The 13358-nt window shown below is 35.0% G+C and overlaps 1 protein-coding gene across 1 annotated transcript in view; it reads right to left on the bottom strand.

Moving 5' to 3' along the window:
• Positions 1 to 13358, bottom strand: part of DPP10 (dipeptidyl peptidase like 10) — a 997128-nt gene that overhangs the window by 614503 nt on the left and 369267 nt on the right. The window lies entirely within an intron of this gene.

Below are 13358 nucleotides of genomic sequence, written 5' to 3'. Positions count from 1 at the left end.
CTCAGGATTCTAGGTTAATATACACTTGAAGCACTTGGCAGCTTGGTTTTCATGTTGAAAATATAATTGCCCCAGAGCAATGGAACCCAGGTAAATAGGGAAAAGGATAGGATTTTTCAAAGTCATCAGCCATTGTACACCTTGCCAAACCATGTATAAACAGATACAGAGCTACTTTGGAAAACGCAGATTACTTTATGGAACCAGTACAGCATGTCATGATTTCATGTGCTTAATAACTACATGGCATCCAGAATAAAAAGATTTCCTTCAATGAAACTTCAAAGAAATCTAGAAAATATCCGGCAGGAGATCATGTGGAATTGCTTATTTTGATTTCTTCTTTGCATGTAGTAGTCTTTTTACCATTATATGTAAAGAAATGGTGTGATTTTTCACAAGATTTTGAGTTCTAATTTTTCTCCTTCTTTTCTTCCCTTCACTCCCCCCTCACTAAGGCAGCAAAGAATCTACTATAGTTTATGCATGTGCAATCATGTTAAACATATTTGCACATTAGTCATGGTGTGACAGAAAAAATCATCATAAAGGGAAAAACCATGAAAAAGAAAAAAAAAAAGCAAAAAATAAAGAGGAAGAAGCAGTGAAAATAGTATGCTTCCATCCCCAGACTCCATAGTTCATTCTCTGGACATGGATAGAATTTCCCATCAGGAAGGAGTTTCTTTAATTGCCTCAGATCACTGCATTTCTGAGAGAAGTTAAGTCTATGATAGTTAATCATCATATAATATTGCTGATACTGTATAAGGTGTTCTTTTGGTTCCACTCACTTCACTCAGCATCAGTTGACGTAAATCTTTTCAGGTTTTTCTGAAATCCACCTGCTCATCATTTCTTATATTGTATCCATATATCACAACTTATTCATCATTCCCCAACTGATGGGCATCATCTAAATTTCTAATTTTTGGCGACCACAAAAACAGCTACTATAAATACTTTTGCAAATATGGGTCCTTGTTTATGATCACTTTGGGACATACACCTAGTACTGGTATTGCTGGATGAAAAGGTATGCACAGAAACCCTTTGGGCATGGTTCCAAATTGTTCTTCACAATGGTTGGATCAGTTCACAACTCTGTCAACAATGCATGAGTCTTTCCATTTTTCCATCTTTTCCAACATTCAACATTTTTCTTTCCTATCACATTAGGCAATCTGATATGTATGAGGTGCTATCTCAGATATGTTTTAATTTGTATTTCTCCAATCAATGGTGATTTAGAGTTTTAATTTCTCCATCTGAAAAATGCCTGTTCATATCCTTTAACCAGTTATCAAATGGGAAATGACTTGTTTTCTTATAAATTTGACTCAGTTCTCTATATATTTGAGGTTCCTTAAGTATTCAACTTGCTCTACTTTTAATCTGGGCAATCTATATTTTTTTAAATAATACTCATCCATCTCATTTAGATTGTCAAATTTATGGGCATAAAATTGGGGCAAAGTAATTTCTAATTACTGTTTTAATTTCTTCCTCAATGGAGGTGAGTTCACCCCTTTCATTTTTTATATTGGTAATTTGATTTTCTTCTTTCTTTTTTTTAACCAAATTGACCAAAGGTTTTTCAATTTTATTAGTTTTTTCATAAAACCAACTATTAGTTTTGTTTATTAGTTCAATAGTTTTCTTAATTTCAATTTTATTGATCACTCCTTTGGTTTTCAGTATTTCTAATTTGGTATTTACTTGGGGATTTTGAATTTGTTCTTTTTCTAGCTGTTTCAGCTGCAAGCCCAAGTCATTGTTCTCTTCTTTCTCTATTTTATTCATGTAGGCATTCAAAGATAGAAAACTTCCCTTAAGAACTGCTTTTGCAGTATTCCATAGGTTGTGTCATTACTGTCCTTCTCTTGAATGAAGTTGTTGATTAGATATTTTACATTTTCTTCTATCTTTTCATTCTTTACATTTTGTTTGACTGATTCTTGATGTCTCATAGAGTCATTAGTTTCTCCTTTTCCAATTCTAATTTTCATCAAATTGTTTTCTTCAGTGAACTTTTGCATCTTATTTTCCATCTGTCCAATTATTCCTTTTAAGGAATTATTTTCTCCAGTAAGTTTTGTACTTCCTTTTCCATTTGTTCAATTTTCCTTTTCAAAAAACTGTTCTCTTCAAGGAATTCTTTTTTTCATACTTAGAAAATCATTGGCCATTTTTTCTTCTATTTCCTTCTTCAGCTGTTCCAGGAGAGCTGTTTGTGCATGTGAAGTTTCAGATGGGAGTACAGTCTCAACACTGACCTCTTTGATAATGATGTTTGGGTCCTTGTCCCCATAGAAAGATTCTATTGTCTTTTCCCTCCTTCTTTACTTCTTGCTCATGATGGTGAGGTTTTGTGTGTTGTGGCCTCTGGTTCTTTAAGTTCAAAGCTGGAGAATCTGTTGTTGAACTGCTGGTGTGGGAAAGCTAAGGCATGTGCCTTTGTTTTTCCTTTTGTTTTGTATTTCCAGAGTTAGTCCTGAGGCTACCTTGTTAAGTGTGGGGGTAGGGGTGATCTGGTCACAGGAGATCTCCTTGGCTGAGCTAGAGCAAAGGCAAGTTCAGTTCACAACTGGGTCCTAATGTAAGTTTCCACCCCATCTGGGGCTCTTCTCCTTCTGGTTAGCCTCTGCCACAGTAACAGGATTCCCCCGTACCTATTTTCCTAGCCTCAGGTGTTCCAAGACTGTTTGCCCCTTCAACTGTTCCCACTGATCCAGGATTTTTCTGGGGAAATATTTTATGGTTCTTTTGAGGTCAATAAGGGGAGGAAGAGAGAGTATTTACCTATTATTCTGCCATTTTGGCTCCCAGAAAATTAAGTAGATGACTTACAGATATTTAATCTGTGGCCTGAAAGTCTCAGGAGCAGCTGCAGCTGATACCTGGGGCTCAGTGGCTGTCACTCACTTCACTCTGCTTGTCTCATGCCCTGGGCTGCCATACTGCTGCTGCCTGAGGCTACCTTAGGAGTTTCCTGCTGTGGGTCACCCCCTAGGAACAAATCCTTCCTGTTGATCTTCCAGTCTGTCCTGATTTGTGAATTTGCCAGTTTGTCTCCTATTGGATTCTGCACCTCCAAAATTTGGTCATATTCTCTTTCTAGGGGCATCTAAAGGAGTTTTTCTAAGAGCTTAGGTGAGTAGTTGATCTTATTCTGCCATCTTGGCTCTACCAAAGAACTTTTTCAATGTAATACAATTAAATTATACATTTTGCATTTCATAATATTATCTGTCTCTTGTTTGGTCATAAATGCATACCTTCTCCACTAATCTGACAGGTAATGTCTTTCTTACTCTTTTAATTTGCTTATGGTATCACCTTTTATGTCCAAATCATATACCCATTTTGACTATATCACAGTAGATGGTGTGAGATTGTTCTGTGCCTAATTTCTGCCATAGTATTTTCCAGTGTTCTCAGCAATTTTTCTCAAATAATGAATACTTATCTCAGAAGTTAGAATCTTTAAGTTTGTAAAACAGTGGATTACTATATTCATTACTACTGTGTTTTGAGTACCTATCCTATTTCATCAATCTACCACTCTATTTTTTAGCCAGTACCAAAAAGTTTTGAAGACTGAAACGTTATATTATCAGATCCAGTATTGCTAGGCCATCTTCTTTTGCATTAATTCCCTTGATATTCTTGACCTTTTGTTCTTTCAGATGAATTTTGTTATTTACTTTCTAGCTCAAAAAAATGGTAGTTTACTTGGCATGGAACTGAATAACTCAATTTAGGTAAAATTGTCATTTTTATTATAGTAGCTTGGACTGCCCTTGAACAATTGATATTTTTCCAATTGTTTAGATATGACTTGATATGCATGAAAAGTGTTTTATAACTGTGTTCATAGAGTTCCCAGGTTTATATTCACAGATAGATTCCAAATATTTTAGTTTTACATATTTTATTAAACATATTATATATTATATAAAGTGGAATTCCTCTTTCTATCTCTTCCTGCTGGACTTTGTTGGTGATACACACACACACACACACACACACACACATATATGTACATACATACATACATAAAATTCTGTGGGTTTATTTTATATCTTGCAACTTAGCTTAAACTGTTTAACATTTCAAGTAGTTTCTTTTAGTTGATTATCTAGGATTCTGTAAGTATACCATCATTTCATCTGCAAAGAATGACAGTTTTGTTTCCTCATTACTTTTTCTAATATCTTCAATTTCTTTTTTTTCTTTTATCACTAAAGCTAACATTTCCAGTACAATATTCAGTGACAGTGTGATAATGGGCATCCTTGTTTCACCCCTGACCTTACTGAAAATGCTTCTAGCTTATCTCCATTATATATGACTTCCTGATGGTTTTAGAAAGACAGTACTCATCATTTTAATGAAAAATCCACTTATCCCTATGATCTCTAGTGGTTTTTTAAAATAGGAATGAGTGTATTTTGTCTAAAGTGTTATTTTTTGTATCTATTGACATAATCAAATAATTTCTCTTAGTGTTGTTATCTATATGGTCAATCATGTTCATAGTTTTCCTAATATTGAATGAGCCTTGAATTATAAGTCTAAATTCCATCTGGTCCATAATAAGTTGGTACATCCATAAATAAATTGTTACAATTTCTGCTAACATTTTATTTAAAATGTATGCATCAATGTTCATTAGGGAAATTGCTCTATAATTTCCTTTTGTTTAGGCTCTTCCTCATTAAGGTATCAGCAACATATATGTGTGATAAAAGAATTTGGTAGGGCTCTTTTATCCATTTTTCCAAAGAGCTTATAAAGTATTGGAATTCATTGTTCTTTTAATGTTTGATAGAATTCACTTGTAACTCAATCTGCTACTAGAGATGTTTTCTTAAGGAGTTCATTGATAAATTGTTCAATTTCTTTTTTTCTTTAAGTATTTATTTCACCTTTTGTTAATCTGGGCAATTTGTATTTTTGTAACTATCCAGCCATTCACTTACATAATCAAATTTATTGGCAAAATAGCTCCTAATTTCCTCTTCTATGTGGTGAATTTACTCTGTTTTTGATATTGGTTTTCTTCTTCCTTTTGTAAAAATCAAATTAACCAGAAGTTTTCCTATTTTATTGCTTTTTTTTTAAACAAAATCAGCTCTTAGTTTTTTAATTAGTTCAATAGTTTTCTTATTTTCAGCTTTATTGATTTTTCCTTTGATTTTCATAATTCCTAATTAAGTATTTAATAACGGATAAGTGATTTTCTCTTTTCCTAGCTTTTTTTTAGTTGTATGCTCAATTAACTGAACTGTTTCTTCTCTATTTTATTTACTTAAACATTTAGAGATGTAAAATTTCCCCTAAGAACTGCTTTGACTGCATCCCATAAGGTTTGGTAGTATTTCTCATTGTCGTTCTCTTTGATGAAATTATTAGTTGTTTTTTTCTATGATTTGTTGTTTGACACACTCATTCTTTAGTATTAGACTATTTAGTTTTCAGTTATTTTTTCATCTATCTTTCCAAGGCCCCTCATTACATGTAATTTTATTGCATCATAATCTGAAAAGCATGCATTTGATATTTCTGCCTTTCTGCATTGTATTGTGAGACTTTTACATCTGAATACATGGTCATTTTTTGTGTGTCTACGTAACATGTACCACTGAGAGAAGGGTGTATTCCTTTCTATCCCCATTCAGTTTTCACCAGAGATCTATCATATCTGACATTTCTAAAATTCTATTCACCTTCTTTACTTCTTTCCTGTTTATTGTGAGGTTAGATTTATCTAGTTCTGAGAGGGGTAGGTTGAGGTCTCCCACTAGTATAGTTTGCTCTCTATTTCTTCCTGTAACTCACTTCCCTTCTAAGAATTTGGAAGGTATACCACTTGGTGCATATATTTTTAGTACTGATATTACTTATTTGTTTATGGTACCTTCTAGGAAGATGTAGTTTCCTTCCATATCTCTTTTAATTAGATCTATTTTTGCTTTTACTTTGTCTAAGATCAGGAGTAGCACACCTGCTATTTTTGTTTTTTGCTTCAGCTGAAACATAATATATTCCAGATCAGCCTTTTACCTTTACTCCAGTGTGCATCTCTATGCTTCAAATGTTTATTCTGAAGATAAGATAATGTAGAATTTTGTTTTTTAATACACTCTGTCATCAGCTTCTGTTTTATTGAAGAGTTCATCCCTTTCACATTCACAGTTCTGATCACTATTTCGTATTTCCATCCATTCCCCCCCTCTCCATTTATGCCTTTCTCTCTTTTCCCATCCTCACCAGGGTTTTGATCACCACCTCTCTCAATCTACCTTACGTTCCATCAGCTTTCCCCCCCTCCATTTTCTTTCCCTTTCTTTTACTACTTTCCTATAGGGAGATATAAATTTCTATACCCAACTGAGGGTTTATATTGTTTTCTCTTTGAGTCAAATCTGATGAGAGTAAGGTTCAAACAATGCTCACACCCCCTTCTTTCCCTCTACTGTAGTAAGTCTTTTATGACTCATTATGTGATGTAATTCATGCTATTCTGCCTCTCCTTTTCCTATTCTCTGAGTGCAATCATTTTTCACCACTACTTTTTTATATCATCACATCAAAGTTGACTTATTCCCACACCCTCTGTCTAGGTATACTCCTTTTAACTTTCCTAAAAGAGATACAGTTCTCAAGATTTATAAATATCATCTTCCCATGTAGGTATGTAAGCAGTTCAATCTTATTGAATAACATGCATTTTTCTGTCCTGTTTATCTTATGTTTCTCTTGAGTTTTGCATTTGAAGTTTGACTTGTCTGTTCCACTTTGATCTTATCTTCAGTTAAGTTTGAAAGTCCCCTACTTCATTGAATAGTTTTTTTTTTTTTTCCCATGAAAGACTATGCTCACTTTTTCTGGGTATTTGATTTTTGGTTTTAATCCAAGTTTCTTTACCTCCCAGAATATCATATTTCAAACACTCTGATCCTTTAATTTAGAAGCTATTAAGTCCTTTGTAATCCTGAATGGGCTTCCTTGATATTTGAATTGTTTTTTTTCGGACTGTTTACAATAGTTTCTCTTTGAACTAATAATTTTTTAATTTGGTTACAATATGCCTTGGAGTTTTCATTTTGGGATCTCTTTAAGGGGGTGATCTGCAGGTTTTTCAATGACTATTTTACCCACTTATACAATATCAGGGCAGTTTTCTTTGATAATTTCTTGACAGGTATTTTCCATGCACTTTATTGATCATGATCAATTCCTTCTTATGCCATTTATTTTTTTGTGATACAAGAGTATATAGAGAGTTACATAAAACTTTTCTATAACATTGATAATCTTCCCTAAAACTTCATGAAGAATTATGATCACTGATCATGGATCGTAGTCCAAAACTTCTTCAGTTATCTGTCCTGGATCTATTTTCCAAGTCAGTTGTTTTTTACTATTAAGTATTCATATTTCCCCCCTTCTTTTGATTTTATTTGACTGATTCTTGATGTTTCATAAAGTCACTGGCTTCAAGTTGCTCAATTCTACTTTTTAAAGAATTATTTTCTTCAATTAGATTTTTTACCTCCTTTTCCACTTGGTTAATTCAGCTCTTTAAAGGAGTTGTTTTCTTTACTGTGCTTTGTTCCCCATTTTTCCAATTCTATTTTTGAAGGAGATGTTTCCTTCAGCCAATTTTTGTGCTTCCTTTTCCAAGTTGTTGACTTTTTTTTTTATAATTCTCCTGCATATCTCTCATTTTTTCCCAAGTTTTCTTCTACTTGTCTTACTTGACTTTAAAACCCTTATGGAATTCTTCCAAGAGAACTTTTTGGGTTTAATACTAGTTTATATTCCCCTTTGAGGCTTCACATGCAGACATTGTGATATTTGGTCTTTTTCTGTTTGTGTTTTGATTGTCCTTGTCACTATGGTAGCTTTGTTTGAACTAGATGGGGTATTTGGGGGTGTTCATCTTTCAAAATTGTATTCTGCTGCTGGGTCATATGGGGCAGTGTTCCAAGCTACTTGTTGTGCCTCAGGTGCTGACAGCTTTCCCACTGTGCTGTAGTGACCCAACCTTGTCATACCTGTTGTTGCCTGGTTTTCAGGGCCGGCAATTTGCTTTCTCTATTGGAAGTGGAGGCCTCACAGTTAACCAACTATGTGACTAGCTTGCTAAACCAAGACCAAAGGGCCTAGGTTGCTGATCTGTGCTGTGGTTAACAGCATCCCACTGGCTTGCCCAGATGCCTTCTGAGCAGAATGTGCTCTCCTTTTACCCAAGTGAGACAGACTTTCCTGAATCCTTCTGAGTCATCCTAAGCTAGAAAATTATTTCATTCAATCTTTTTGTAGGTTCTGTCACTCCAGAATCTCTTTAGAGTGTTGATCTAACATTGTTTCCAAGGGAAACTATGGAGAGCTCAGGCAACCTCCTTGCTTCTCTCCACCTCTATAATTTCTGTGATGTGAAATATTTGAATTTTTTTTTTCTTGACTATAATAGAACTTAATGAGGTATCCAGTAAAGGTAGTCACAGCCTTCTATATGTTGTCGCAACCATTAAATGAGTGATGTTTCTTTTCTTCTCACCAAAGCAACTCAGGTTTCTTATGCCATTTATTTTTTTTTTTCTGATACAAGAGTATATAGAGTTACATAACACTTTTCTATAACATTGACAATCTGCCCTAAAACTTCATGAAGAAATCCTTCCAAATTATAAAGTAGTAAATCTTTTCACCTTGTGCATTTGATACAAATGTTGCCCAGACATCAAGCATGACATCTTAGCATGAGATCTTACTATATGTTGATGAAAACCAGTTCTGGGCTCAGTTAGCTCCAGAGCACTGGAAAGAAAAGATACCTTTTCTTCCTTTTAGGCTTTGAGAGACTATAGACACAATAATAATTATAAAAGTAATAGTCATAATAATGAAGAAATTAAGAAAGAGAGAAAGGAAGGAAGGAATGTGAATAGGGAAAAGGAGGAATAGGAGGAGGAAAAAGAGGAGGAAGAGGAAAAGGAGAGGGAGGAGACAATTACATATGTCTGGACATATTATTAGAGACTCTCTTCAAGAAGAGATATATAAAGACATGACACTGAAAAAGAGACATTTAGGAGAAAACTAGATTTCTATATTTCTCTAATTTTCAACTTTTCTCCCACCAAAAAACTGGAGACATTCCCTCAAGTATGATCAAGGCCAAACTGAGACAAGTTGAGCTATCTTGCTCCCAGTTACAAGGCTCACTGATTCCATGCATCTTGTAATATATTCTAACCTATAACTTTTATTTTTCTTTGCCAGCTGCTTGGATAACTTGGGCCATCCACTATTCACTCTATGGGGATGCCTTTTGTGGAACTAAATTTTGGTATAAAAGTGTCAAGTTTATAGATATTAACTTAAATTGCCTTTTCCTCTTCAAAGGATAGCAACCAGATAAATAACTTGAAATAGAGGGTGGGGGGGGGCATTCCTCTCACTATTTAATGGCCGGATAGATACAATTCTAATCTGGTACTTCATTCTTTCAGAGGAGAACATTGAAGTCAGCTTTATGACCCCTTCTCCTACTCCACATCTAGGTAGGAATCAAAATTTCCCTTGAATGGGAGCAGAATTCAGAAACCTCATATAAATGCACAGATAGCTTGCATGGAAACATATGTACTCTACACATATATCAAATTCAGCTTCATGATGCCATTATTATAACCTGATGAAACATTATTAATAGTTTAAATGAAGAACGACATTCTATTAAAGAAAGCTACTAAAGTAATTAAATTCAATTTCATTAATATGTAGTTGGCAATACTAACGGCATTATTTAGGGATCCAGTAAAATTTAGTCAATATCTTATCACTTTTTAGAGAAGTGATTTTTACTTTGCCAGGACTCATTTCTTTCTCTGTAAAGTGAAGGAGTCGAACTAGATATTATCTTTAAAGTTTTTGCCAACTATAATCTCTAAAATTGAAATGAATTCTGCTTTATTCTGATACTAAGTTCATTAAAGCAATATACTAAATATATTTATTTCTACATCTGGATGAAACATCACATAATAGTAAAATACAGAAGAATCATTAACAGTGTTTAAGAAACCATGGAAATAAAGAGAAGTGCTAGAATATTATAAAACACACAATTCTGTCCCAACTTGGAAAAAGGAAAGGTGAATTTAAAAAAATAGACACTATTGAGCTTGATGATAATTTCTATCATGGTAGTTTAGAAGATTGACCCTTTCCCCCCAAAAAGTAGGATTAAGTGTAATTCAAATAAATATATAGTCCTGCATTTAGGTTAATATATTAAAAAGAGAAAAAGAACAGAAAGATATTAGTTTGGCAGCAGTTCTTTGAAAAAAGGCATAAGTTCTTTAGCTGAATGAAAGCTCAATACACATTTCCTGCAGAAACTGTTCTAGACCTTCTTCTCTCTCCATATATCACTATTACCAAGCTTTCTCACAACACTTGATTAAACCTTGTGCTTGAAGGAGACCAAAGCAGTACAATGTAAATGTACTGTATTCTCCCTATATTATTCTAATGGGATCTATAACTTCACCCTTTCTCTAGTATTTTCTGGCCTCCTATAATTGATATTATCACCTCTAATTGTTCCCATCATCTTCTATCTATTATTTCCTCTTGTCATTCATTTGGATCTGTTTGTTTCTACTTATTCCTTCCCCTCAGGTGACAAATATGGTCATGCGTCACAAATAAAAATATATATATACAATTTTTAAAAATTCTTTGACTCTCTTACCAGCCCCTCAAAAATGTCCAGCTTTCTGTTTCCTGCCTTTTCCAAGCAAACTATAAAGTTTCAGCCATAATGAAGGGCTAAGAATAGACTAGGAAATTAATGTCCAGTCATATCTTAGCAAAAATATTGGAGTGGTGCCAAGATGGTGAAGGGATCGATAATTGCAATCTCCCTCCCCCTGTTGACCTTGATGAGCCCAGAGAATATGTCCCCAGGAAAAACTCTGGAACAGTAGGAGCAGCAGAAGAGGTAAACAGACTCTTAGCATGTGAGGCTAGGAAGATTGCTAAGGAGGGTCCCTCTTGCTGTGTATGAAGGGGATAAGTTCAGGATCAGACTTATCCCAAACAGCCCCACCTCAAAAAAACCAGGAGAAGATTCTGAGCCCAAGCAGGGTGAATTCCGCAACTGCCATAACCAGGACCCCAGGTGTGTCTCAGCACCCCAGGGGAATTGGGAAGGCACTAGCACAGATGGGATCAACAACCCCTGAGTTTGCCTATGTGCTAGCTCCGCAGAGGAGACTTGCTGTGGCCAGACCACCCCTCCCCCACACGTAACGAGCTAACTCCAGGGTAACTTTGGGGAAACCCCAAAAGAACTCACCTGGCCTCTGTTTTCCAACCTTAGCCAGCTCAGTACCAGGTTAGCTTCAGCATTTCACATTCTCACTGAAAGAACCAGAGGTCACAACACACAAAGCCTCAAGTTTTAGGAACAAAAACTGTGGGACAGAACTCTCTGTGTCCCAGATGCTGAGATCTACTTTAAAAGCCAGGAAAAGGGTTATTATCATGAGTAAGAAGGGAAGTAGAAAAGAAAAGACCATAGAATCTTAATAACAAAGAGGTAAGCATTGAGACTGTGCTCCCATCTGAAACTCCAGAAGGGAATATGAACTTGTCAGAAGCATAAAGAGCATTCTTGGAAGAGCTCAGGAAGGATTTTGAAAGCCAAATTAGAGAAATAGAAGAAACACTTACCAATGACTTTAAAAATATGAAAAAAAAAAAGTAATCACAGAAGAATTTAAGAGGACAATTGGACATATGGAAAAGGAAGTACAAAATCTAACTGGAGAAAATAACTTGTTAAAAGGAAAAATTGGACATATGGAAAAGGAGTTGCAAAAGATAAATGAAGAAAGCAATTTGATAAAAATTAGAATCAGGCAAGTAGAAACTAATGAATCTATGAGACATCAAGAATCAGTCAAACAGAACCTAAAGAATGAAAAGATAAAAGAAAATGTCAAATATCTAATTGGAAAAAAACAACTGACCTGGAAAATAGTTCCAGGAGAGAAAATCTAAGGACTATTGTTCTACCAGATAGCCATGATGAAAAAAAGAGGATGGACAATATCATCCAAGAAATCATCAAGAAAAATTGTGCAGAGGTCCTAGATCCAGAGGGCAAAATAGTCATCAAAAGAATCTACTGTTCACCTGAAAGGAGCCCCAAGCTAAAAACACCAAGGAATATTGTTGCCTAATTATAGAACTATCAAGTGAAGGAGAAAATACTACAGGCAGCCAGAAAGAAGCAATTCAAATATGGAAGAGCTACAGTCAGTATCTCACAGGACCATGAAGCTTCTCCATTAAAGATTAAAGGAAATGGAATACAATATTCCATAAGGCAAAGTTGAGCATAATATTTCAGGCAAGGAGATGGATCTTCAATGAAATAAGGGATTTCCAGACCTTCCTGACAAAGAGGTCAGAACTCAATTGAAAAATTCAATCTTCAAAAGCAAGTCTCAAGACAGGCATAAAAAGGTAAACGGGGGGAGGGGGGGGACTTGCTACTCAATATGGGCAAACTGTTTACATCCCTATAAGGAAAGATAATACTTGTTAATCTTGAGAAATGTATATTTATTATGAAATATAAAAGGGAAGTAGATAGAGGGCATGAGTATAAATTAAAATATGTGATTATAACAAATGTGATTTAAGTGTGGGAAGGTACTGTAATGGGAGACGTGAAAAGGAGGTGGAAAAAAATAAACTTCATCACAGGAAGAAGCACAAAAATATATTACAGTAGAGGGAAAGAGGAGAGGGAGATGAGCATTGTTTGAGAGGTACTCTCATGTGATTGGAATCAAAGAGGGTACAACAAACTCAGTTAAGTATAGAAATACAACTTGCTCTATAGGCAGTAGGAGGGGAAGGGGGAAAGAAAAAGGAGAGGAGGCTATAGGGGAAGGAAGAAATAGTAAGGGGAAAAGGGATTAAAAGGGGCTGTGAAAGAAGAAAGCAAAGTCTAAGGGATGCAGTGGTCAAAAAAATTCTATTTTGGAAGAGAAGGGAGAAGGTAGAACTGAAAGCATAAACATGGGGAAAGAAGATGGAGGGAAAGACATAGCAATCATAACTCTGAACGTTAATGGGATGAACTCTCCCATAAAATGGAGATGGATAACAGAATGGATTAAAAACCATAATCCACCAATATGTTGTTTACAAGAATCAAATTTGAAAAGGGGGCATACACACAGGGTAAAGGTAAAAGGTTGGAGCAGAATATATTGTGCTTCAGCTCATGAAAAAAAACAGGGTTAGCAATTCTAATCTCA

Source organism: Notamacropus eugenii, chromosome 5 (assembly GCF_028372415.1).
Source record: "Notamacropus eugenii isolate mMacEug1 chromosome 5, mMacEug1.pri_v2, whole genome shotgun sequence".
Classification (NCBI taxonomy): Eukaryota; Metazoa; Chordata; class Mammalia; order Diprotodontia; family Macropodidae; genus Notamacropus; species Notamacropus eugenii.
The sequence above is the reverse complement of the archived record's forward strand: the minus strand, read 5'-3'. Positions and strand labels throughout refer to the sequence as shown.